This window comes from Stenella coeruleoalba (genome assembly GCF_951394435.1).
Source record: "Stenella coeruleoalba genome assembly, chromosome: 3".
Taxonomy (NCBI): Eukaryota; Metazoa; Chordata; class Mammalia; order Artiodactyla; family Delphinidae; genus Stenella; species Stenella coeruleoalba.
Window position 1 is genome coordinate 144,095,017 of NC_137148.1, and position 23,184 is coordinate 144,118,200.

The 23,184-nt window shown below is 48.5% G+C and overlaps 1 protein-coding gene and 1 pseudogene across 3 annotated transcripts in view; both read left to right on the plus strand.

Annotated features, from left to right (window-relative positions):
• WWC1 (WW and C2 domain containing 1) overlaps positions 1 to 23,184 on the plus strand; it is a 152,180-nt gene that overhangs the window by 16,678 nt on the left and 112,318 nt on the right. The gene's annotated exons all lie outside the window — the stretch shown is intronic.
• LOC307184468 (mitochondrial import receptor subunit TOM7 homolog) lies at positions 13,006 to 13,289 on the plus strand (annotated as a pseudogene). Its single transcript has one exon. The product of its transcript is annotated as a mitochondrial import receptor subunit TOM7 homolog (transcript).

Sequence of the window (23,184 nt, forward strand, 5' to 3'; positions counted from 1 at the left end):
CATCATTCCTCATAGAGCTTACGGACACATAATAAGAACATGAACAAAAGACTTACGGATTAGGAAGATAAAGAGGATGCTGTATTAGAAAATAATAGGTATTGTAAATGACACCAAAGATCCAGCTATGGAATTTAAAAGTTCTGTAGTCAGAAACGCTGTTTGCTTTTACCTTTAAGTAGGATCCGTCTATAGTGATCACTGCTCTACCTCTTCAACCAGGTTTTCTTAATTCAAGTCAGGAGATCCTGGCACTCACTGTAGTGGCAACAAGTGTATTTTCTTTTTTTTCGCTTTTTTTTTTGAATGAAAGATTCTTTAACTTCTGTAGTGCTTCACAATTTTCAAAAGTTTCACACACATGATTTCATATAATCTCATAATAACCCCCCCCTTTTTTTTATCCCCTACCCCTGTATTGTGCCTTTCCCCTTCCCTCTCCCCACTGGTAACCTGTAGTTTGTTCTCTATGTCTGTTGAGTCTGTTTCTTTCTGTTTTATTCCCTGGTTTGATGTATTTTTTTGATTCCACCTATAAGTGATATCATACAGCATTTGTCTTTCTCTGTCTGACATACTTCACTTAGCATAATGCCCTCCAAGTCCATCCATGTTGCTGCAAATGGCAAAATGTCATTCTTTTTTATGGCCAAGTAGTATTCCATTGTACATGTAGACCATATTTTCTTTATCCATTCCTCTGTTGATGGATACTTAGGTTGCCATAACTTGGCAATTGTAAATAGCGCTGCTATGAACACTGGGAAGCAGTGCTTTTTCTTTCTTTTTTTTAAAAAATAAATTTATTTATTTATTTTTGGCTGCATTGGGTCTTCGTTGCTGTGCACCCGGGCTTTCTCTAGTTGCGGCGAGCGGGGACTACTCTTCGTTGTGGTGCGCGGGCTTCGCATAGCGGTGGCTTCTCTTGTTGCAGAGCACAGGCTGTAGGCACGCAGGCTCAGTAGCTGTGGCGCACGAGCTTAGTTGCTCCGCAGCATGTGGGATCTTCCCGGACCAGGGCTCCAACCCGTGTTTCCTGCATTGGATTCTTAACCACTGTGCCAACAGGGAAGTCCCAGCAGTGTTTTTTCCTTAACTTTGGCCAAGGAGCTCTGTTCTTCCCCCAAGGCAGCATGATTGGTCAACCACATGCATCTGAATTTCCTAAGAGAGTTACTCAAATGCAGATTCCAAGGCCTGGCTCTGGTCAACATAATCAGTTTCTGGATTATGTGAAACCCAGACTCCTTTGTAAAAAGAACCACTGAGTGATTTTGCTACCGTCCTAGGTTTGAGAAGTACTGATCAAGGAATAGACTTGTTTCCAAGTGCAAATCATTCTAGAGACTCGACCAGGACTAGAATCCCTTCAGCCTCTTCCACAACCTGGCCTACTTATTTATTGGTCCTCACCTCAGAAACATCTCTTCCTTTCTTCAGGCATCCATGGGTTTCTAGAGTGTGCTCAGGTGCTCTCTCCCCAAGAGTAAGCCTTCAGTCCTACCCCCTGCTCCTTTCTCTGAGGGACACAGAGGGGTTCCATACCCACCACCCCACCACCCCCATTCCCGCCATACCCTCCATTCTCCTCCTCCCACCCCCATTCTCTGAGCAAAGTTCCAGGAGTGTCACCAGGAGACCTGTGGTGGCATCTTCCTTGACTTCCCTGTAGTGTCTAACCGTATTGCCAGCTCTCCTCCTTTCCTGGCAGTCATTCTTATCCAGGAGAGTAAGGCGTTGTGCAGTCTCCTCCCTAGTGGCGGCCTGTGTCGCCAGGCCTTCGACCACCTGCTCTGCACTGAAACCTCAGGTGCTTATTTCCAGTTTCTGGCTGGACATCACTTCTCTGTCCAGGCGAGCACTGCAAACTACCACAAATCTAAAACTGAATCCAGTCCGGGTCTCAAACCAACATCTTTGCCCATCTGTGTACGTTGAAGCCCCGCCTCCCGCACTGGCCACGTTGGGTACCACTTGCTCCACGAGGCCTTCCCTCATCTGTCATCTCCCGCGCCACTCTGGCTGGAGGGTATCTACTTTAAGCCAGGCCTGTTCTGGTCAAAAGCAACAGAGGCCCACGTGACATGGCTCTAGAAAAGAGAGGCTGCTGTGAGGTCAGAGATTTCACAGGAATCTAAGGATGGGCCTAGCAGCCCCCACTACCGGGATGGCAGGAGCTGCAGCTGGAGGCCGTGAAGAACAGCGGTCTCCACGTACGTCCCTCTGTTCCCTCCTGTCGGCCCGCTCATGTCATGGTTTCTGCTACCTCTGAAACCTACAGACAGACTACAACAAATCTGAAATTTGTTCATACGTTCGTAAACCATGTTATGAATTAGTTCTGCCTCGAACTTGCTGTGTGACCCTGGGCAAGCTACTTAATCTCTGTGAGCCTCAGTTTCCTCACTCTATACAAATAAGACGAAGAAGAATAATAGCCGAGATTTTATTGGGTGCCAAGCCCTGCTCTAAGTGTTTTATATTAGCTCAATTAACTGTCACACTAACTTTCTGAGGGAGGTACTGTTACTATCCTCATTTATAGATGAGGAAGTGGAGGCACAGAGAGGCTAAGTAATTTGCCCAAGGTCACACAGCTAGAAAGTGGCAAAGCCAAGATTCAAACTCAGGCTCTCTGGCTCCAGAGCTCACGCTGTTAGACCGCCATTCACTTTGAGGGGTTATTGTGAGAATTATAGCGTGGATTCTCTTATTTAGGACACGTAGCCGAGAGCAGTACTCAGAATAAGTACTTAAGAATGCTAACAGCCATGACATCATCATAGCATTAGTTTGCAGGTGACCCATATGACCTTCACAACCCCAGCTGACCTCGTAACTCTTCGCCTCAGCAGCCACAGCTAACCCGGTGTCCCCGGTTCAAATTCTTGTGAGAGATGCTGATTTGGAAAGATGACAGAGCTGGCCTTGAACTGGATTCACCTGGTACAAGAAATCACGACAGGGCTCAGGGGTCATGTACCAACCACGGCAGCTCTCCTCTCAGGAGAGGCCGTGGGCAGCTGGCATCCCTGGGTCGTTCTTTCTCAGAACTTCCAGAGTCAACTGTTCTGAATGTCTGGCAGTTAGGGGACCTGGTGGTTACTCTCGCTGAGCACATGCTCGATTCTGAGCCCTGCTTTTGGCCTCATCCCCTGTGGCAAGCTCCCATTCATTTCCGTGACCCTGACTCTCACTGCTGGAAGTGGGGCCTGTGGACCAGCACATCAGCATCGCCGGGGAACTTGTTAGAAATGCAGAATCTCAGGCTCCACCTCAGACCCACTGAGTCAGAAATTGCATTTTAACAAGATCCCCAGTGGTCCTTGCAGGTTAATGTTTGAGTAGCCCTGGCCAGTCAACACTACTTATGTCTGCGTAGCACTGTTTTGTTTTTTTGTTCTGTAGCTGACTGTGCCTCTAACTAGCTCCGATATAGATATCAGATAATATCAGGAAGCAGTGGATTCTTACAACCAGGTATAAACACTGCTGAGGGGTAGGAGCTTCTCAGCCTGTTCCCACAGCCCCACATGGAATAAGGGATTGAAGCCGGATCGGGGATGGGAGTGGGGGAGGGCTCAGTTGAAAGGGCGGGGTCACACCTGCTGGGAAAAGACAGGGTCCTGAGCCTGCAGCATGCCCACCAGTGGGGTCAGATGCCAGAGGTCAGAGTGGAGGCAGGCTGTGTAGAAGTCCACCACGGTGGCAGGACGTGGTCTCCGGGGTGCACGGGGCAGTCAGAAGATGGGAACCCTTGGTGGCAGGGGCAGTGTCTCTCAACTGCAACACAGAATGAGGAGGTGGCCCGCGGGCACCTGGCAGAGATCACAGAGGCAGAATTCCAGCCCTTAGAGAACAGTGGCAAGAGCAAGACAAGGAGGTCTGGGGTCCCCAGTAAGCTTCCCAGGCAGAGGCTTGAGCCAGCAGAATAAATGGCAGGCTCCCTGGAACTAGCTTAGAACAGGGCAGAAGTACCGCCATGAGGGGGCTAGCAGAAACAGTGCCCGTGGCCAAGGCTGGGACTGGCTGAGCCAGGACCCCCATGCGCAGCCCTGGACCCAGCCAGGGGCAGCCTGAGTGGGGCGGCACTGGGGCAGGAGAGAGCAGGCTCCTGGTGGGGGACCGGGGGCGGGAGGGGCAGGCAGCCAGCTGCAGGCTGGAGGGCAAGTCTGTATGAGGCCCTGTGGACCGCCTTGCCTTCCTGGCATGAGGGCGGTGGGGAGGTGTGGCTGGATGCCAGAGGGCTTTCCCATCACTGCTCCCTGGCCCCGGTTCACCGTAACCGCATAAGCATGGACCTTGCCCGGACACATTCCCGAGATAACACCCACCGTCATCCCGGGAACAGGGTGACAGCCCGACTGTGTGAGCAAGGCTCCCGACACCCTCCCTGCGTTCATTTCCAGTTTGCTGGATGTTGTATGTGTGTCTATGTAAAATGACAGAAGAACGAGTCATTAGTGAGCCGTCCAAAGTCCCTTTGGGAACATTCCAGGAAAATCAATATCCCATCAAAGCCACAAATGGCTTTTTTCTTTCCCCCACTCCTTCAAGGCAGGGTTTCTCAGAGTGTGATCGGCCAACCTCCCGCCTTACTCCCCCACGGAGCTTGTAAAACACAGATTCCTGGGGCCCTACCTGAAAACGACTGAATCAGAATCTCAGCGGGGCTTCCCAGAATCTGCATTTTTAACCTGCCACCCAGCCGATTCTAATACCCCTTAATAAAATTGAAAAACCTCTCCTCCCCCTACCCACAAGGCACTGTCTTTCCTTTGCACAAACCGGATCCTTGCCCTGCCTGCTGGTGCTCCCCCCCTGTGCAGCTACACCCACTTAAAGGGCCACCTCTTCCCAGGAGCCTGCCTAGCTGTCTTCGTCCCAGCTCAGGTAGGGGGCCCTCTGTGCACCTGTCTAACACGGCTCTGCCACATCGTCATTTCTCTCTCCTGTCTGTATTCTCCGCTGAATGGTAACGCATCCTGCCGAGCCTCCCCAGGCCCAGCATAAAGTTTTGTGCCTAATTAGAACTAGTAAATGAATATGAGCGAAGGCAGCTGAGAGGGAACGGTGAAGCCGCAGAGTAGAGGGTGAAAAGTAGATGCTTCCCGGTAGGAAGCCACCACCTTCCAGTCCTTCTCTCGGTCATCCTGAACTCCTAGGTCAAGTTTTGGAGCCAGAGGGCAAGTATCGGACCCAAGGAGACCCCAGGGCTCTGGCTGGCCTGGGGCACAGCCCACCTGTTTGGGGCTGAGGCGTCCCCGGTGGAAGCCTAGCTCTCTATCTACATTTTGGAAAAACTCCAGCAGAAAAAAAGGCTCAAGGATGGTTTGCCAGCCCCAAGCCTGACGCCAAACTCAGGGCCTCTAGAATGTTCAACACCCCCCTCCCCTTGTCAAGGCAGGAGGAGTCAAAGAATAGAGCTATCGGACCATGAAACTCCCAAGAGTCCTTTCCCCCAGCGTTTCTCAGAGACCGCTGCCACTGTTTTCTGTGTGAGGCTCCGAATTGCCATTTGCCAAACTGGTAAACGTTGACCCAGCAGAAATCAGGCAAAAATAGGAGAAGCCCCGGACAGGGCTGCCTTAATCGTGTTGGTGAAGGGAGAGCCAGGTGCCTGTGAGCTGAAGAATGCTGCCCATCACCTCGCTCTGAAAAACAAAACGTATTGCCTTAATCTTAACAGCTTGAGCACCCCGAAACCTGCTTTACCAGTCCAGGGTGCCTCCTCTGATCTTGCTTGCTTATCTGTGTATACGTGGGGTCGTGGGACAAGGTGACTTTGGGAAGGCCTGGCCTGCTTGAGACTCTAGGGTCAGCCCAGACTGCTGTGACCACAGGGGACCTTAGCCCCGGAGACAGGCTGACCTCTTAACGCATGAAGTCAGAGTGAGGGCACCTGCTCTCAGTCCGAAGTAGGGTCGGAACCTTCCTGGGTTCTTGGAAGAGAAAGAGGATTGGCTGAATTATAAGTGGCAGGGCAGAGCAGCTGAGGGCTCCGTGCACAGTAGGCCCTCAGCAAATCAATGCTTCTCGCATTGAGCTGGTGAGAAGGGAGCAGCCAGTGTTAAATGTGGGATCTGTCAGAATCCTTCAGACGTTTGCTGAAATTCCATGAGGGCGTCAGGGATTATAAGGTTTTAAGGTCATTACTGAGTTTCTTTCGTGATTTTTTTCATAAGGATGTCATTTCTGAATCCACTCTCTTTCTCTTCCCATCTCCCCACATTACCCTTCCTCCTTCCCTTCCGGGAGGAAGACAGTACGGTGTTATCCTTTGGTCAAAATTTCACATTCAGAAAATGGTAACGTTCAAAAATCTTGTTCAGTGCTGCAGCACCCCCTCCCCCAAGCTGGAGGTTGTGACAGCTGGCACTTACTGAGGAATTTTACATGCATTTACCATTTCCCTTGTGCCTTCGAGAGGAGGCAGCTGAGGCCCAGAGAGGCTAGAGAATTTATCAAGGTCACACAGCAAGTTGGCGAGCGGCTTGGATTTTACTGCGGGCTCTGTGACCCCACGGCCCCGGGTGCTTGTCAGTGCCGCGTCGTTGTCTCCTAGAGGTCATTGGTGCTTGTTGATATAACATCGCTAACCATTTCTCCACCATTTCTCAGAGCGTTTTGTCCACGTGTCCTGATTAGAGAATTAGTTAAGCTCTCGAGCTCTCCAGGGAGCCGTGGCTGGAATCCTGCCTCCTTCCTAGAGTCTGCAGGCAGCCAGATCCCACAGACCCTGCTCTGTCAGGCGGTGAGGACGAGAGATGTGGCCCCGTGGTTGGGGGGCCGGCAGGCAGGTTGTGATGACCCACGGGGCATGTGTTCCCTGTCAGTTTCCAGGCACTGAACCCAGGCACCCCCCCCTCCCCGCCTGGGACCTCCTCTCCTATTTCCCTCTTTGCCTCCTGCCCTCCTAGGATCGACAGCTATTTGGAAAGGTGAGCACAGAGGCCTTTTCAGAAAGAGTCCTATTCTCCCGTCTTCCTGGTACCCTCGCTCACCGGGGAGAGAGAAGCAGGATTGTGTGGGGAGGGAGAGGCAAGTGTACGGGAACAGTTTAGATCTAATTGTTCATGATCCAGAATGTCCTCGTTTGCATTCAGGGATGCTGCCCGCCTTTGTGAGGGGCCACACCAAGTTGAATGATGTGTTATCAGTGCAATGCAATAGCCCAATGACATCATGAAAATCCAGGCTTTGGGAGAACATGTTCACAGGCAAGAATGCAGCGATGAAAAGATGGAAGGGCCTGGTTACGCTGCATAATCCAGCTTTTACTGTATAACCCCTGGGCTTATTGGCCCCTTGTTCCTGTTCTCTTTGACAAAGAATGATTTTTTTTTTTTAACTTTCTGATTAGCAATCAGTAGTTTAAGCCTGCTAATCACCTCTTTAGCTTGGCATGTGGACCAAGGAAAGGCCACAGCACTTAATGTGTTCTCTCAGATCCAGAAGTTCAGAAATGTAGTCAGCCCCAATTTTTTTTTTTTTTTTTGCGGTACGCGGGCCTCTCACTGCTGTGGCCTCTCCCATTGCGGAGCACAGGCTCAGGACGCGCAGGCTCAGCGGCCATGGCTCACGGGCCCAGCCGCTCCATGGCATGTGGGATCCTCCCGGACTGGGGCACGAACTCGTGTCCCCTGCATCGGCAGGCGGACCCTCAACCACTGCGCCACCAGGGAAGCCCTCATTTTAACCATTTTTAAGTGTACAGTTCAGAGGCATTAAGTACATTCCCATTGCTGTGCAGCCATCCCCACCATCCGTCTCCAGAACTCTTTTCATCTTGCAAAACGTAGACTCTATCTGGGTTAAACACTCACTGCCCATTTCCCCTCCCCCAGCTCCCGGCAACCACCACTCTACTTTCTTCCTGTACGAATTTCACTGTTCTAGGTACCTCATGTGAGTGGAGTCATACAGGATTTGTCCTTTTGTGACCGGCTTGTTTCACTCAGCATAATGTCCTCCAGGTCCATCTACTCTGCAGCATGTGTCAGGATTTCCTTCCTTTTTCAGGCTGAGTACTATTCTATTGTATGTTTACACCATGTTTTGTTTATCCATTCGTTTATTCACGGACACACTTTCACCTTTTGGTTATCGTGAATAATGCCACTGTAAACATGGGTGTAAAACTATCTGTTCGTGCCCCTGCCTGTACATCCTTTGTGTACGCACCCAGAAGTGGAATTGCTGGATCATATGGTAGTTCTATTTTTAATTTTTTGAGGGACTGCTATGCCGTTTTCCACAATGGCTGCACCATTTGCCATTCCCACCAGCAGCGCACAAGGATTCCAGTGTCTCTGCACCTTCACCAACACACTTAGTATTGTCTGTTTTTGGTTTTTTTTCATAGTAGCCATCCTAATGACATAGTGACATAGTATCTCGTGGTTTTTTATTTTCACTTCCCTGATGATTAGTGATGTTGAGCATCTACACAGATACTTTTAAAAAAACGAACTTCTCCTGTCATTTCGAAGCTAAAGGCAGTAAAATGTAAGGTTCAGGGTGCTGAATCTGAGAAGCCGTGCTGCCTGGGTTTAGTGCTGGCTCCACTCCTTGCTGACTGTAGCTGTGGGTCAGTTGCAAGATCTCTCTGTGCTTCGACTTCTCACCTGTAAAATGGGGTAATAAGTAAACTGCCTCATAGGGCTACTGGGAGGATTCAATGATCTAATACAGATAAATCTCATGGAAAGTGTGAGACTTGTTATATGTGTTTGATGAGTGCTGGACTTCATTACTCTCAGAGTAGAATCTGCTGCCTTCCATCCTCCAGGGATGGTTTTCCTCTCTGCCTAGTCTTTTTCAAGTGGGGTAACAGCCTGGGGAATTTGAGGTGAGATGGTCGCTTGAACCCAGTAGGTTTTCACACTCCCAGGTTGGGCATGTCAGGAGGAAAAAGAGCAGTGGCACAACTACTGAAGCTCGCGCGCCTAGAGCCCGTGCTCCGCAACAAGAGAAGCCACCACAATGAGAAGCCCGCGCACCGCAACGAAGAGTATCCCACGCTTGCCGCAACTAGAGAAAACCCGCACGCAGCAATGAAGACCCAACACAGCCACAAATAAATAAATAAACAAATTTATTAAAAAAGAAAGAAAACACGAGCAGTGGCAGCCTCTGAAATCCATCCTGAAACTCGGCAGCATCTGGTTTCGAGAGTGAGTTTGTGTAGAGCTGGCAGCCAGGAAATGGGACTGGGAATCTAGTGCAAAGGTAGTTTCTCTGGTTCCTTCAACCAATAACTATTAGAGCAAATAACCATCTGGATGAGAAATGGCTCCTAATGGCCTTGGATTAAGGCAGTTAGCTAAGGGTTTGTGTTGCTGCATGTGTCACCATGGGACCCTGCATCCTGACGGCCTGGAGAACTGTCCTCAGGCCTATAACCTCTGCATCTCAGCATTTGGGCCTCCCTATTGTGCCCCATCTGTAGGTCATTAGCCTCCTGGGAGAGAGATTAGGGTTCCCCTGTCCCTAATTCCAGGGGAAATTCCAGGAGTGTCAGAAGGACCCTGGGTCCTTCCCAGTGCAAATCTCTGACTTGGTCACTCTGCCCAAGGGAAGGAGTCATGGGAAAGTTAATCCTCATCTCTGATCCTTCTCTAAAGCCTAACCCAGTTTCCTTAGCAAACATACTGAAGGAAGCCGTGGCGGGGCGGGGAAGGAGTCTTCCCCCTCACCTGCCTTTACCTGGTTAACTCCTTCTCAGGGCCCAGCTTTTTTTTTTTTTTTTTTGCGGCACGCGGGCCTCTCACTGTTGTGGCCTCTCCCGTTGCGGAGCACAGGCTCCAGACGTGCAGGCTCAGCGGCCATGACTCACGGGCCCAGCCGCTCCGCGGCATGTGGGATCTTCCTGGACCGGGGCACGAACCGGGGTCCCCTGCATCGGCAGGCGGACTCTCAACCACTGCGCCACCAGGGAAGCCCCGAGGGCCCAGCTTTTAACATCAGTTCCTCAAGGGATCATCGCCCTGCTCCTGGAATGGGGCCAGGTGCAGTGTTTATATTCCCTCACAGAGCAATATTCTTTCTCTTTAAATCAGTTGTTCAATGGTTATTAGTTAAGACCTCATGTTTTCTTCTGTTTAATGTCAGCCCAGGACTCTTCTAGACTAGCCATTCTCAAAGTGTGTTCCCTGGAGGCCCCTGAGATTCTCTCAGAAGGTCTGCAAGCTCAAACTTCATAATAATACTAAGAAATTATCTGCCTTTTTAACTTTCTACCTATCATGAGAGGACTGTGGAGTTTCCCAGAGGCTACGTGACATGCAGTTTTGCAACAGACTGATGCAAAAGCAGCTCTTAGGACTCAGCGGTCTTCTTTTAAGCCATTCATTAAAGAGATTTGCAAAAATGTAAAATACTGCCACTCTTCTCACTGATTTGTGGGGGAGGGCTTGGAAAATATAATTAATTATAAGGATGTGATTTATGTTAACATGTGATTGGTTTATTATTTTTATTTTCAAAGGAATTAATATTTTTAAATTTTCTGTTTTCATTTCTAATATGATAAATGTTGATCAACAAAACCCACATGTGGACTTTCCTGGTGGCGCAGTGGTTAAGAATCCGCCTGCCAATGCAGGGGACACGGGTTCGATCCCTGGTCTGGGAAGATCCCACATGCTGTGGAGCAACAAAGCCCGTAAGCCACAATTACTGAAGCATGCGCACTCTAGGGCCCACGTGCCACAACTAGAGAAAGCCCACGTGCATCAATGAAGACTCAGTGCCACCAAAAAAAAAAAAAAACAAAAACCACCCACATGAACAACAACTCTTGGGGTCCTCAGGTTTTAAGAGTGTGAAGGTGTCCCAATACCAAAAATTTGAGTGAGGATTGCTGCCCTAAACAGGCATCAGGAACTTTTTTCTGTAAAGGACTAGTGGACCATACCCTCTCTGTCTTACCTATTTAACTCTATAGCATGAAAGCAGCCATAGATAATATGCATACAAATAGGCATGGCTTTGTCCCAATGAAACAAGCAGTGAGAGTTCGGCCTGTGGACCATAATTTGCCATCTCCTGCTCGAGGTTCCAAGCTGTAAAATGCCAGGAACCCCATCTAACCGATAAATTGCTTTATCCCCAACACCTAGCACAGGGCCTACTACTTAGTAGATGCTCAGGAATTATAACAGAAATAGTGTTTAGCGGCTGGTTGTCCAAGTCAAAAATAACAATGGCTTAACTTCAAGGTAAAACTTCTTTAGCACATTAAAAAAAAAAAAAAATCAAGAGTCAGGCCAGTTAGGGCCAGGGTGATGGCTCAAGGGACCCAGGTTCCTTGTGCTTTTCTGGTCCACCATTCTTAGCATGTGACTTCCATCATTAAACTCACCTCATGGCTCAACCAACCTTAAAGAGCCTCGGGAGAATTAAGCTGATCTGCCAATAATGAGCTGCCCATCAGGACAAAACTTAACATTCTTTAAAGAAGGAACATAAAATCCAGATTCTTGACAGCTTAGTGTTCAGAGTATCTAGCATACGATAGAAAAGGTACTCGACTTAGGAAGAAATACAGTAGAAGCAGACCCAAGGATGGCAGAGATGTTGGAATTAGCAGAAAATGAACTAATGTTTATTATAGATATGTTTAAGGAGTTTTAAGGAAAAGAAATCAGTAGGGAAATGGAACCAAATAAAAATTCTAGATGAAAACTACAGTATCTGAAACGAAAACTTCCCTAGATGGATCTAACAGTAGTTCAGATGCTGCAGGAAGAAAGATCATTGAACGTGAAGTCAGAGCAGTAGAAACTATCCAGACTGAAGCACAGAAAGAAAAAAAAAAAGTTGGAAAAAAATGGTCAGAAGCTCAGTGATCTGTGGGATGTTGTTAATCAAGGTAACAAATGTATATTTGGATTCCCAAAAGGAAAGGAGAGAGAGAGAATGAGAAAATATATTTGAAGAGGTAATGGCTGAAAAGTTCCAAAGTTGGTGAAAAATATTGACCCACAGATCCAAGAAGCTCAACAAACCCTAAGCACGATAATCATGTGGAAAATCACACGTAAATACATCATAGTCACCTTGCTAAAAACCAAAGAGAAAGAGGAAAATCTTGAAATCTCCCAGAGGATAAAGACATGCTGCATGTAGAACAATAAGAACCATTACTAACTTATCAGAAACGATGCAAGCCAAAAAATAATTGAATAATATCTCTAAGGTGCTGAAAGGTAGAAAAAACAGCCTGCAATTCTATATCAACAAAAGTATCCTTAAAAAAATGAGGGTAAAATCAAAAGCTTTATTTTCAGTTATAAAGGCCGAGAGAAATGCTCACCAGCAGACTTACACAATAAGAAATGCCAAAAGAAATTCTTTGGGGGGAAAGAAAATGCTATCAGATGGAAATGTGGATCTGCATGAGAAATTAAGAGCGCCAGAAATATAAAAGACTTAACATTTTTTTCTTAATTTCTTTAAAAGATAATTGACTGTTTAAAGCAAACATGATGATAGTGTTATTTTTATTGAAATTTTTTGAAAGGAGGAAAAAGAGAATCAAGAAACAGATGAGACAAACAGAAAACAACTAGTAAATTAGTAGACTTCAATCTAGCTACATTAATAATTCATTAAAAGTAAACAGACTAGGGCTTCCCTGGTGGCGCAGTGGTTGAGAGCCCGCCTGTCGATGCAGGGGACACAGGTTTGTGCCCTGGTCCGGGAAGATCCCACATCCCGCGGAGCGGCCGGGCCCGTGAGCCATGGCCGCTGAGCCTGCGCGTCCGGAGCCTGTGCTCCGCAACGGGAGAGGCCACAACAGTGAGAGGCCCGCGAACCGCAAAAAAAAAAAAAAAAAACAGACTAAACACGCCAATTAAAAGGCAGATATTGTCAGGTTGGGGGGAAAAAACAAAACTCCAGTGTACAGGTTGCCTACAGTAGATTCACTTTGATGTAAATACGCAGGTAGGTTAAAGGTAAAAGGAGGGGGCTCTTAAGTGTGTCGCCTGGGCCATCACCATGGTAAAGCTGAGCAAAGAGGCCAAGCGGAGGCTGCAGCAGCTTTTCAAGGGAGGCCAGTTTGCCATCGCTGGGGCTTTATTCCTCTCGTGACTTACCTGGGATTGAAGAGGGTTGCAGATCCTGGAATGACTGAACCAACTGTTTTGAGCTTACTTTGGGGATAAAGGACTATTTGCTCATCTGGTTTTGGAAGCAGTCAATGCAGAGGAACAACATGGAAGGTGTGCACTCTGGCTGGGATAAGAGATGGGACATCGTTTAGATGTTCACCAGTTGGATGACACAGGCTCTTCTCAGATGTGTCTGTGGCAGAGTGGAACCTCTACTGACTTATTTACGGTAGGCCGTACTAAAATAAATGTTTTTAACAGTATTAAAAAAAAAAAGTCAAAGGATGGGAAAGGTATAGCATACAGATACTAATCAAAAGAAAACTGGAATGGCTGTAATGACCACACATAGAGTATACCAAAAATAGGAGAATTAGCAGATACAGAGAGTGTTTATAATAATTGGCCAATTCATCAAAAAACCCATAATAACCCTAAACGTGTACACACGTAATAGTTGAGTTCAAAATACATGAATAAGTCAGTGACTGGATCCACTCTTCGCAAGGGGAAGGGCTGATGGAGACATCTCCTCATTCCTGGCCCGTCTCCCCTGAGTCAGTGAGGAGGACAGCAGTAGGGGCAGAAGCAAGCTGACTCCGTAGCCTCGTTCTGTGTTCCGCATTTGTGTCCTTCCTGTGCCTCTGAGAAGGCAGGCCCTGGGCTCTCCCACAGGGGCCCTTGCAGAGAGTTCCCACAGGCTGCTCCACCTCCTCTTGCCCTAAAGGGTTTTCTGGAACCTGCCAACCTCCTGTGGGATGCCAGCCAGGACTAGGGCCCGTGCACCTGAGGTTGGAGAGGACTGGGGTCCTAGAGTGATGGATGGGGTCAGGGTTGACCCTGGGGAACTCCAAGTGTCCCAGGACACAGGATAGGGTGGCAGCGTCTACTACCTTCAGGCTGGCTCCTGCCGTTCAGATACTGAAAGGGGCTGAGTCAGCCCCAGGTGGGGCAGGGGAAGGGGTTAGGAGAATTTTTAAGCAGTAATGAAATGTTGCCTGGAAGGGGAAAAGGAGGTGGTTTCCAGATAAGGGTGTGCCTGGATGACAAAGAATTGCATTATTTTCAGTCCCATTTGCTGACAGTCCAGCAATGATTTCTTTCCCCTTCCCTTCCCTTCCCTTCCCTTCCCTTCCCTTCCCTTCCCTTCCCTTCCCTTCCATCTCCTTTCCCTCTCCTTTCTTTTCCTTTCTTTCTCCCTTTCAAACTGTTAAAAAAATTGTGGCAAAATACACATAACATAAAATTTACAATCTTAAGCATTTTTCAGTGTACAGTTCAGTGGTATTAAATACCTTCACGTTGTCATGCAACCATCATCACCTTACCATCCATCTCCAGAATTCTCTCCATCTTGCAAAACTGACTCTACTCATTGAAGAACTAGCTCCTTATTCTAGCCCCTGGCAACCACCATTTGACTTTCTGTCTGTATGAATTTGACTACACTGTGTATTCCATGTAAGTGGAATCGTGGTATTTGTGTTTTGGAGACTGGCTGATTCACTCAGCATAATGTCCTCCGGGTCCATCCACGCTATCGCATGTGTCAGAATTTCCTTTTTTAAGGCTGAGTAATATTCCACTGTATGTACACACCACATGTTTCTTTTTTTTTTTTTTTTTTTGGTCTGTGTTCAGTCTTTGTTACTGCGCATGGACTTTCTCTAGTTGCGGCAAGTGGGGGCTACTCTACATTGCGGTGCGCGGGCTTCTCATTGTGGTGGCTTCTCTTGTTGCAGGGCACGGGCTGTAGGCACACGGGCTTCAGTAGTTGTGGCACGCAGGCTCAGTAGTTGTGGCTCGTGGGCTCTAGAGCACAGGCTCAGTAGTTGTGGCGCACGGGCTTAGTTGCTCCGCGGCCTGTACGTGGGATCTTCCCGGACCAGGGCTCGAACCCGTGTCCCCTGCATTGGCAGGCGGATTCTTAACCACTGTGCCACCAGGGAAGCCCACCACATGTTTCTTATCCATTCATCTGTTGATGGACGCTGGGGTTGCTTCCACCTTTTGGCTCTTGTGAATAATGCTGCTCTGACCACGAGCGGACAGCAGTGAATTTTTTGTTAGTTAATTTTGCTTTGTGTTAAGGTAATGAGGTAAAGGCAGGGATAGAAGTTAGTGGTTCAGGACACGGGCAGCCTTATTTCACACACGAGACCTAGAAAATAAGCACCTGGGAGAGTTTATCCCTGCAGATCTGCGTATTTGATGGGACAGAGCTGTCGAAACCTTTCGGTAGTTGGGGGCTTTAAAGTCCATCCCATCCTCCGCCAGTCCTTTGCCCTTCGTGGCCCCTGTCGTCACAGTTAAGATGTCATTTCTTGCTTCGGCTATTGTAACAGGGTGGCCAGACTCCAAGATCATTTTCCAGCAACTCATGTTGCAACTACTTCTGGAATTTTCTTCCACAGGGCCTTCCAGAGCAAATTGCTCCCCTTCTCAGAAACTTCTCATGGTTCTCCAAGGCCCATAGAAAACCCCGAAACTTCTTAGCATGACTCAGGGCCCCACTGGCCTTCTAGGCCCCTTCCCTTTCCTTCCCTCCATTTCCCTCCTTTATTGATTGGCCCATTTGTTCACCCTGGGGCCTGCATTTTTGTATTTGTTTCTGACGTGCATGTCTGCTACTGACTCATTGAAATAGTGTGTTAAAGGGCCCAGCACATAAGAAGTGCTGTAATGTTTATGATGAAAAGACTTTTACCTGGGGTCTCATTAGCTCTTCAGTGATAACCTCGTGAGGTCAGTCGTTTCATCCCCCGTTGACAAGCTGAGAAATTGAGCTTCAGAACTGCTGAGAAATGAGTTTGTAATTTTGGCCCTCGGATCAAATTCAGAACCAAGATTCAGAACCAGGCTGTTCCTCTGAACAAGACTGTGGCTTTATGAGACCCTGGAAAGCCGGAGGCAGCAAGAATAAATGCTCAGGGGCTCTGGATGTGCTCTCTCGCCAAGGGAAGATGAGGTTTTGTGGGGACTGAGTTTTCTGTGGTTTTTTTGTTTTTTTTGCCGTACGCGGGCCTCTCACTGTTGTGACCTCTCCCGTTGCGGAGCACAGGCTCCGGACGCGCAGGCTCAGCGGCCATGGCTCACGGGCCCAGCCGCTCCGCGGCATGTGGGATCTTCCCGGACCGGGGCACAAACCCGTGTCCCCTGCATCGGCAGGCGGACTCTCAACCACTGCGCCACCAGGGAAGCCCTGTGGGGACTGAGTTTGACTGAAGAACCATGGAAGGCCAGTGCTTGTAGATGTCCACTTAGTGAAAGGCTGAGCGTAAAGTAGCAGAGTGGAGCATTGAGTTGGCTGCTTTTCCAACTCTAGAAGGATACATACAGGGAATATAAGCTCACGATGGAAGGAACACGCTTCTCCCTTTCTAGGGGACCCAGGAACGAGGAAAAAGCCCTACCAAAATCGGTTGCATTCATGCTGGTACAATTCTGAATGCTCAGCTGGATGGATGAGGAAGTTGGAGCAACTGGGTGGATGCAGACTCCTTCCTCCAATGTGCAGCTTGCCTGAAGTGCGGCAGCCGAGGACAGAGGAGAAATCAGAAATGCCCATGGGGTGGTGAGGGACTTGCCCAAGGTCACCCAGCTGAAAAAAGCTGAGCTGGGCCTCCCACAATTTAAGAGTCCAGGTCCAGTGGTTCCGGCGTATCGTGCAGGCTGCTTTTAATACACGTCTTCCAGTTGGAGCCCCGTAGCACAGTGCAAAGAGCATGGGCTTTTGAGCATCATTTGTAGCCTTGGCCAGGTTGGCCGGCCTCAGCGCTTTCATCTCTCTGCAAGGCGTGGATAAGAACCCTTTCCTCACGGGGCAGTGTTGAGGACTCAGTGAGCAGTCAGGCAAAGCTGCCAGCAGGTGCCTAGGACAGAGTCGGGTTACTAATGCGGCCGTTTCCTGGTGAGTTCTTGCTTTATCAGCTCCTCCTTTGCTTGGCCGGTGTGTACCACCATCGCCTGGGACTTGCCCCACGTGGTCAAGATTCTTGGTTGACGGCACCTTAGGTGCTCTCACCAAAGGAATAGGAGGTTCTGACTGAATACAAAGGTCAAACAAGTACAGCCTCCTTACTCTTCTTGTCAGAGCGTTTCCACTGGCCTACACCAGCAATCGTGGGGTGGGTAACGGGGAATTTCCTCACTTCCTTTTCCCCCAGAGTATCTGCGTGACCTCAGTTTCTGGTGACTTTTTGCCGTGGCGTTTGGTACTTATCCCACCGGCTCAGCCAGCATCCACCCTGGGCTGGCTGTGCCCTCACCCCTCTCCCACCTCCAGTAAACTAGACGTGCCTCACTGGGAACCTCAGCTTTGTCTGGAGAGAGCAGGTGGACCTCAGGCTCTTTCCCGCCTGCGAAGTTGGCCTTGCCTTTTGGCTCCCCCTTTGTGGGGTGCCCTTTTCTTCCTTCCCCCTTGGTAATATCTCAGGAAGAATGTTCTACCCTAGAGTTTCCAGGAAGCCACTTGATTGCATTACTGATTGATAACTCCATTTACCCTGGAGTGGACAGAGCCATAGTTCTGAGTTCTGCTTAGGACTTATCGTGTGCTGACGTCAAGGCCCAAGTGAAAAACTGAGAAGGCCTGGTTATGCTGAGTGCCTGTCGGACACCACCGGGGAGGCTTTGAGGTCTCTTATTTTATATGTTTCAAAAAAGGGCTCCTTCTTCTTTTGAGACAGAACTTCAAACGAAGCATTCCAGGCCACACTTCCTTTTGGTAAATCTTAACCAGTGTAAATGTTTGCTTTTGTGTTGTAAATCTTAGGAGGTTGGGCTGGGGGGGGAGGGGGAGGGGAGGGAGGGAGGAATTTCAGAAGCAGGTGTCCTGCCAGCAAAAGTTAAAACTTAATCTGCTGTTTGGGGTGTTTGGGGGAGACGGGTAGCTGGGAGGGGAGCATTTATAATTAACGAGCCATGCTAATGAACTGGAATTTGGAGACAGCTTTTTTGCCAGGTTGTGCGAATTCCTGGACCTCGTGCCCGCGGCCCCCTGGAAAGAAAGGGAGTTTAGGAAAATTCCGACTTGCGGGCAGAAACCCCTGTTGGGGAAGTCAGTGAATGAACATGGGAGGAACAGGGCAAAACAGTAATTAAAAGGGTAGAAAGGTAAAGGGGAAAGTGAAACGATACAAAGCAGTATTCATTAATAACTGTGGGTTTGTTTAAAATGTAAATTCTTCAAACAGTTATTAAAAGACGCGTCCATTTCCCTGCTTCCCGGGCTGGGTCCCCCTCACCACACCCAGGGGCATAATGCACTGAATCGGAGGGTCTGGGGAATTGGCCTGGGACCCACACTCTCCAGGAAAAAGACTTCAATTTGCTGCTTAAGGTACACCCCCTCGGAAGAGACCCTTGAAAAACTGGGACATCGCGTGGAGGGAGGCCACGTGTGCCTGGTGTAACTTGGGCAAAGGCGTTCACCTTCTCCTGGGCTCAGTTTTCCTGTCGGTGAAATGGAGAGCAGTCGGCACTTCCAGAATGGTGAGGATCTCTTGTGATTGTGGATGCTTGCCCCTGCATTCAGTCATCATTATCGTTAGCCCCACCCCTGCAGAGCCCCTGCTGCGTGTATGGAATGTTCTGGAGGGGGATGGCTTAGTGGGAGGGGATCCTGGGGGTAGTGAAGCTGAGACCTCCCTCCACCTCTACATGTACTCGCTCCCTGAGGCCCCTTTTGCCTTTCTCTTTCCTCTGTTCCTCTAGAAGGAGTTGGGGCTGGTAGTGGAGGGAAAGGGGGACAGAGCTCGGGGAGGAGGATGCAGTGAGGGTTTGGCAGGCAGCGGCTGGGTTTGGGGACCACAGCGCTCTGCAGTTCAGTAAGAGGGAGATGGAGAAAGGGTTGGGCCCTCGTCCCGTCCTCTGCCCTAAAGCTACTGACTCTTTTTACTATAAGAAGCAGCGGTTGCCTCTAGAATCCTGTACCTCCAATCCCCCCCCGCCCCGCCTCCCCAGAGCCTCAAAGTGACCTCAGGGCAGAACTGCCAAGAAGTGAGCTGGGTGACTCACAGCCATTCCCCAGTTTGGGGCCATCAGAACCCCCTACCCGTACTGGCGGGTCATGCTTCAAACGGCAGCTCTGCCACTTCCTCACTTAGCCTTGAGTGTGAGAGCAACAAAACCGGGAAGCAGCCTAAACGTCTCACGCTGGGAGCTGCACACGTTAAGTTGGGGGGCATCCACACAAGGGAGTGCCATGCAAGTAACAGAATGAGGGAGAGCTACGCGTGCGGATATGGAAAGAATTCCAAGAAGTGTGATTAAGCAGACAGCAAGATTCAGAATAGTATGTTTTGTGTTTATAAAATGGGTTTAAAAATACACATCCATACATGATAGAGGCTTAGAGAGGGGCTCCAAAGCATCAGGTATTCCACAGAAACACTGGGCCCACAAAGGACAAAAATAGCTGCTGGTCCAGCATCACCCTTTGAGCCTCACGACTTTGGAACTACATTGTGTTTCTACAGCCTCGCCTTTCTCACTTCACTGAATTACCTGCCTGACTCATGTTGTGATTTGAACTTGCAACTCCCAGTCAACGGAGAGTGAGTGGAGGGAGACTGTGTATGCACCATAGTGTAATTTTTTTAATATAAATTTATTTATCTTACTTATTTGTTTTTGGCTGCATTAGGTCTTCGTTGCTGCGCGTGGGCTTTAGTTGCGGCGAGCAGGGGCTGCTCTTCCTTGCGGTGCGTGGGCTTCTCATTGCTGTGGCTTCTCTTGTTGCGGAGCACAGGCTCTAGGCGCGTGGGCTTCAGTAGTTGTGGCGCACGGGCTTCAGTAGTTGTGGTACGCGGGCTCAGTAGTTGTGGCACACGGGCTCTAGAGTGCAGGCTCAGTAGTTGTGGCGCACGGGCTTAGTTGCTCCGCGCACGTGGGATCTTCCCGGACCAGGGATCGAACCCATGTCCCCTGCATTGGCAGGTGGATTCTTAACCACTGCACCACCAGGGAAGTCCCACCGTAGTGTAATTCATCAGTTTTGTTTTGTTTTTTAATTTTATTTACTTTTGGCTCTGTTGGGTCTTCATTGCTGCACGTGGGCTTTCTCTAGTTGTGGTGAGCGCGGGCTACTGTTCGTTGCCGTGCGCAGGCTTCTCATTGCAGTGGCTTCTCTCGTTGTGGAGCATGGGCTCTAGGTTCACGGGCTTCAGTAGTTGTGGCACACGGACCCAGTAGTTGCGGTGCGCGGGCTCTAGGGCACGCAGGCTCAGTAGTTGTGGCTCGTGGGCTCTAGAGCACAGGCTCAGTAGTTGTGGCGCACGGGCTTAGTTGCTCCGCGGCATGTGGGATCTTCCCGGACCAGGGCTCGAACCCGTGTCGCCTGCATTGGCAGATGGATTCTTAACCACTGCACTACCAGGGAAGTCCCTCATCAGTTTTGAGATGGACTTTTTTTGTTTGCTTTACAAAAACAAAATGTTAACACCTTCAAACGTTAACCTGCTGACACCTTCATACTAGGGATAAGTCGCAGAAATGCCGCTGGCATGGTAATTGCCGACACACGCACACACTCTGCTGCTTCTGCTAGTGTAGCTGGTACCATGGCTCCTCTGTGTTTCAGTCCCAAACAATTTAAGAACTACTGTGGACGGCGGACCTTTGTTCTTATCAAAAAACCCATCTTCGACATCTTCTGGTAAAATCAAGGAAGCATCAGAATCCAAACTCCAAGTGATTTTCAGCAGCTTGGAAAACAATCAGAGGCATTATCGGAGGTCTCTTTCAAGAAACGCCACCCCAGCACTCCGTGGCACAATGAATGGCACTGTGAGGAGCCCGCAGGTGCAGGTGACTCATAGCTGAGGAGGGTGCAATCTTATCGATACCTGAGCTCATGTCGTTTGCTTCTGTTTTTCCTTTTTGCATATATGGAAAAGAGAGCCACGTAATTAAGTCCATATCTGAATAAGCCTAAATAAGCTTTTTCAATACATATAAATATTCTGAGATAAAGAAAGCGTGGGACATAGTTTATTGGCCGTGTTGTTCTTTCTCTGTTGTATATATAATAAAACTTCTGTAAGTGACGCTCGTTCTCTTAGGTTTGATGAAGTCCAGTGGATGTGTGTGTGTGCTGGGCACGTCACATGCTGGTATGTCCATGAAAATATTTCTGGAAGGACACACGGGAAATCTTTTTTTTTAAATCGAGGGTAATTGACATATAACATTATATTGGTTTTAGGTGTATAACATAGTGGTTCAGTATTTGTATGTATCGTGAAATGATCACCGCAATAAGTCTAGTTAACATCTGTCCCCATACGTAGTTACAAGTTGTTTTTTTTTTTTTTGCTTGTGATGAGGGCTTTTAAATTCTACTCTCACAAGCTACTATATATAAAATAGATAAAAACAAGAACTTACTGTATAGTACAGGGAACTGTATTTAGTGTCTTGTAATAACCTATAATGGAAAAGAATATGAAAAACTATGTATTTATATGTGTACAACTGAATCACTTGCTGTACACCAGCAGGTAACACGTTGTAAATTGACTATACTTCAATACGAAAAATTAAGATCTGCTTTCTTAGCAACGGTTTTTTTTTTTTTAATTAATTAATTTATTTTTGGCTGTGTTGGGTCTTCATGGGCTTTCTGTAGTTGCGGCGAGCGGGCGCCACTCTTCATTGCGGTACGCGGGCCTCTCACTGTTGCGGCCTCTCTTGTTGCGGAGCACAGGCTCCAGACGCGCAGGCTCAGTAGTTGTGGCTCACGGGCCCAGTTGCTCCGCGGCGTGTGAGATCTTCCCAGACCAGGGCTCGAACCCGTGTCCCCTGCATTAGCTGGCAGATTCTCAACCCCTGTGCCACCAGGGAAGCCCTTAGCAACTTTTAAATATGCAATATAGTATGGTTAACTGTAGTCACCATGCTGAACATTATACCCCTATGACTGCCTTATTTTATAACTGGAAGCTTGTACCTTTTGGCTCCCTTTACCCGATCCACCGACCCCCCGACCCCATCCCAGGCAGCTACCAATCTGTTCTTTACATCTATAAGCTTTTTTTTTTTCCTTTGTAGATTTCACATACAACTGAGAAGGAAATCTTAACTCTCCTGTTATTTTAGGGGCTTGCATCCATGGGTGAAGAGGGGAAAGGTTCTTGTTGCCTGTATTTGCAGATAGTGTTTTTGTTCGTTTTGGGTTTTTTTAAAAATACTTTTCATTATATTTTCTCTGATTTTTTTGTTTTTTACTTTTGTTAAAAAAAAAATTATTGGCAGTACCTTTGGAGTCTCAAGCCACATCTCAGACCTCCTGACCTCCTAATCTCCGGGAGTGGGACCCCAGGGGCCAGGCAGCCAGGTTCGGTTATCTATCTAGCCAGACTGAAAGCCAGCCAGCATCTCCGCATTTGTGAGACCAAGAATTCCCTGAGGCTCATCAGGGTTTCAAAGAAATTACTAACTAACTAACTAATTAACTGTGTTGTTGCCTTCCCCTCTTTTCTCTCCCCATTCCTTCCTCAGATGTTTTTTGAGCACCTCTCCTGTGTATATAGCATCAAACTTCTGCAGACCCTCCCCTCCCTTCTGGAGTTGTCGGGGGTGTCCATTTTGCACTAGAGGGACCTGAGAAATGTGTATGTCATTACAATCCTTGATCATCTCTTTAGAGCCTTTAAGTCTGAGAATGTGCCCTCAATGCTATGAACCCACCCCCCACCCCCCAGGGGAAAAGGCTTCTCCTCCCTGGAGTGATCTTGATGCAAGGCCAGGTGTAGGTTTATCAGATTCCTAATGATGGGCAGCACCTCTGTGACCTTTGCAACGCAGAGAGGCTGCTCTGAAGTGATGTCAGTCTACAAAGGCCGAGCTCAGTGCTGGTGTGGCCGCCAGGGCTTTCCAGAAGGAGAGGAACATGTGGGAAGAGGACAGCTCCCCCCATCTCCCCATCAGCCCAGACCCATCATTTTGGGGACTTTGACATGGCTACTCAAGTTCCCTAACTGATATACCTGCTTTTTCTCTTCCCTTCTCACTCCACTCTTAAAGATCATCTGAATACAAGGTTCTTACAGAAATTCAGTCTGAT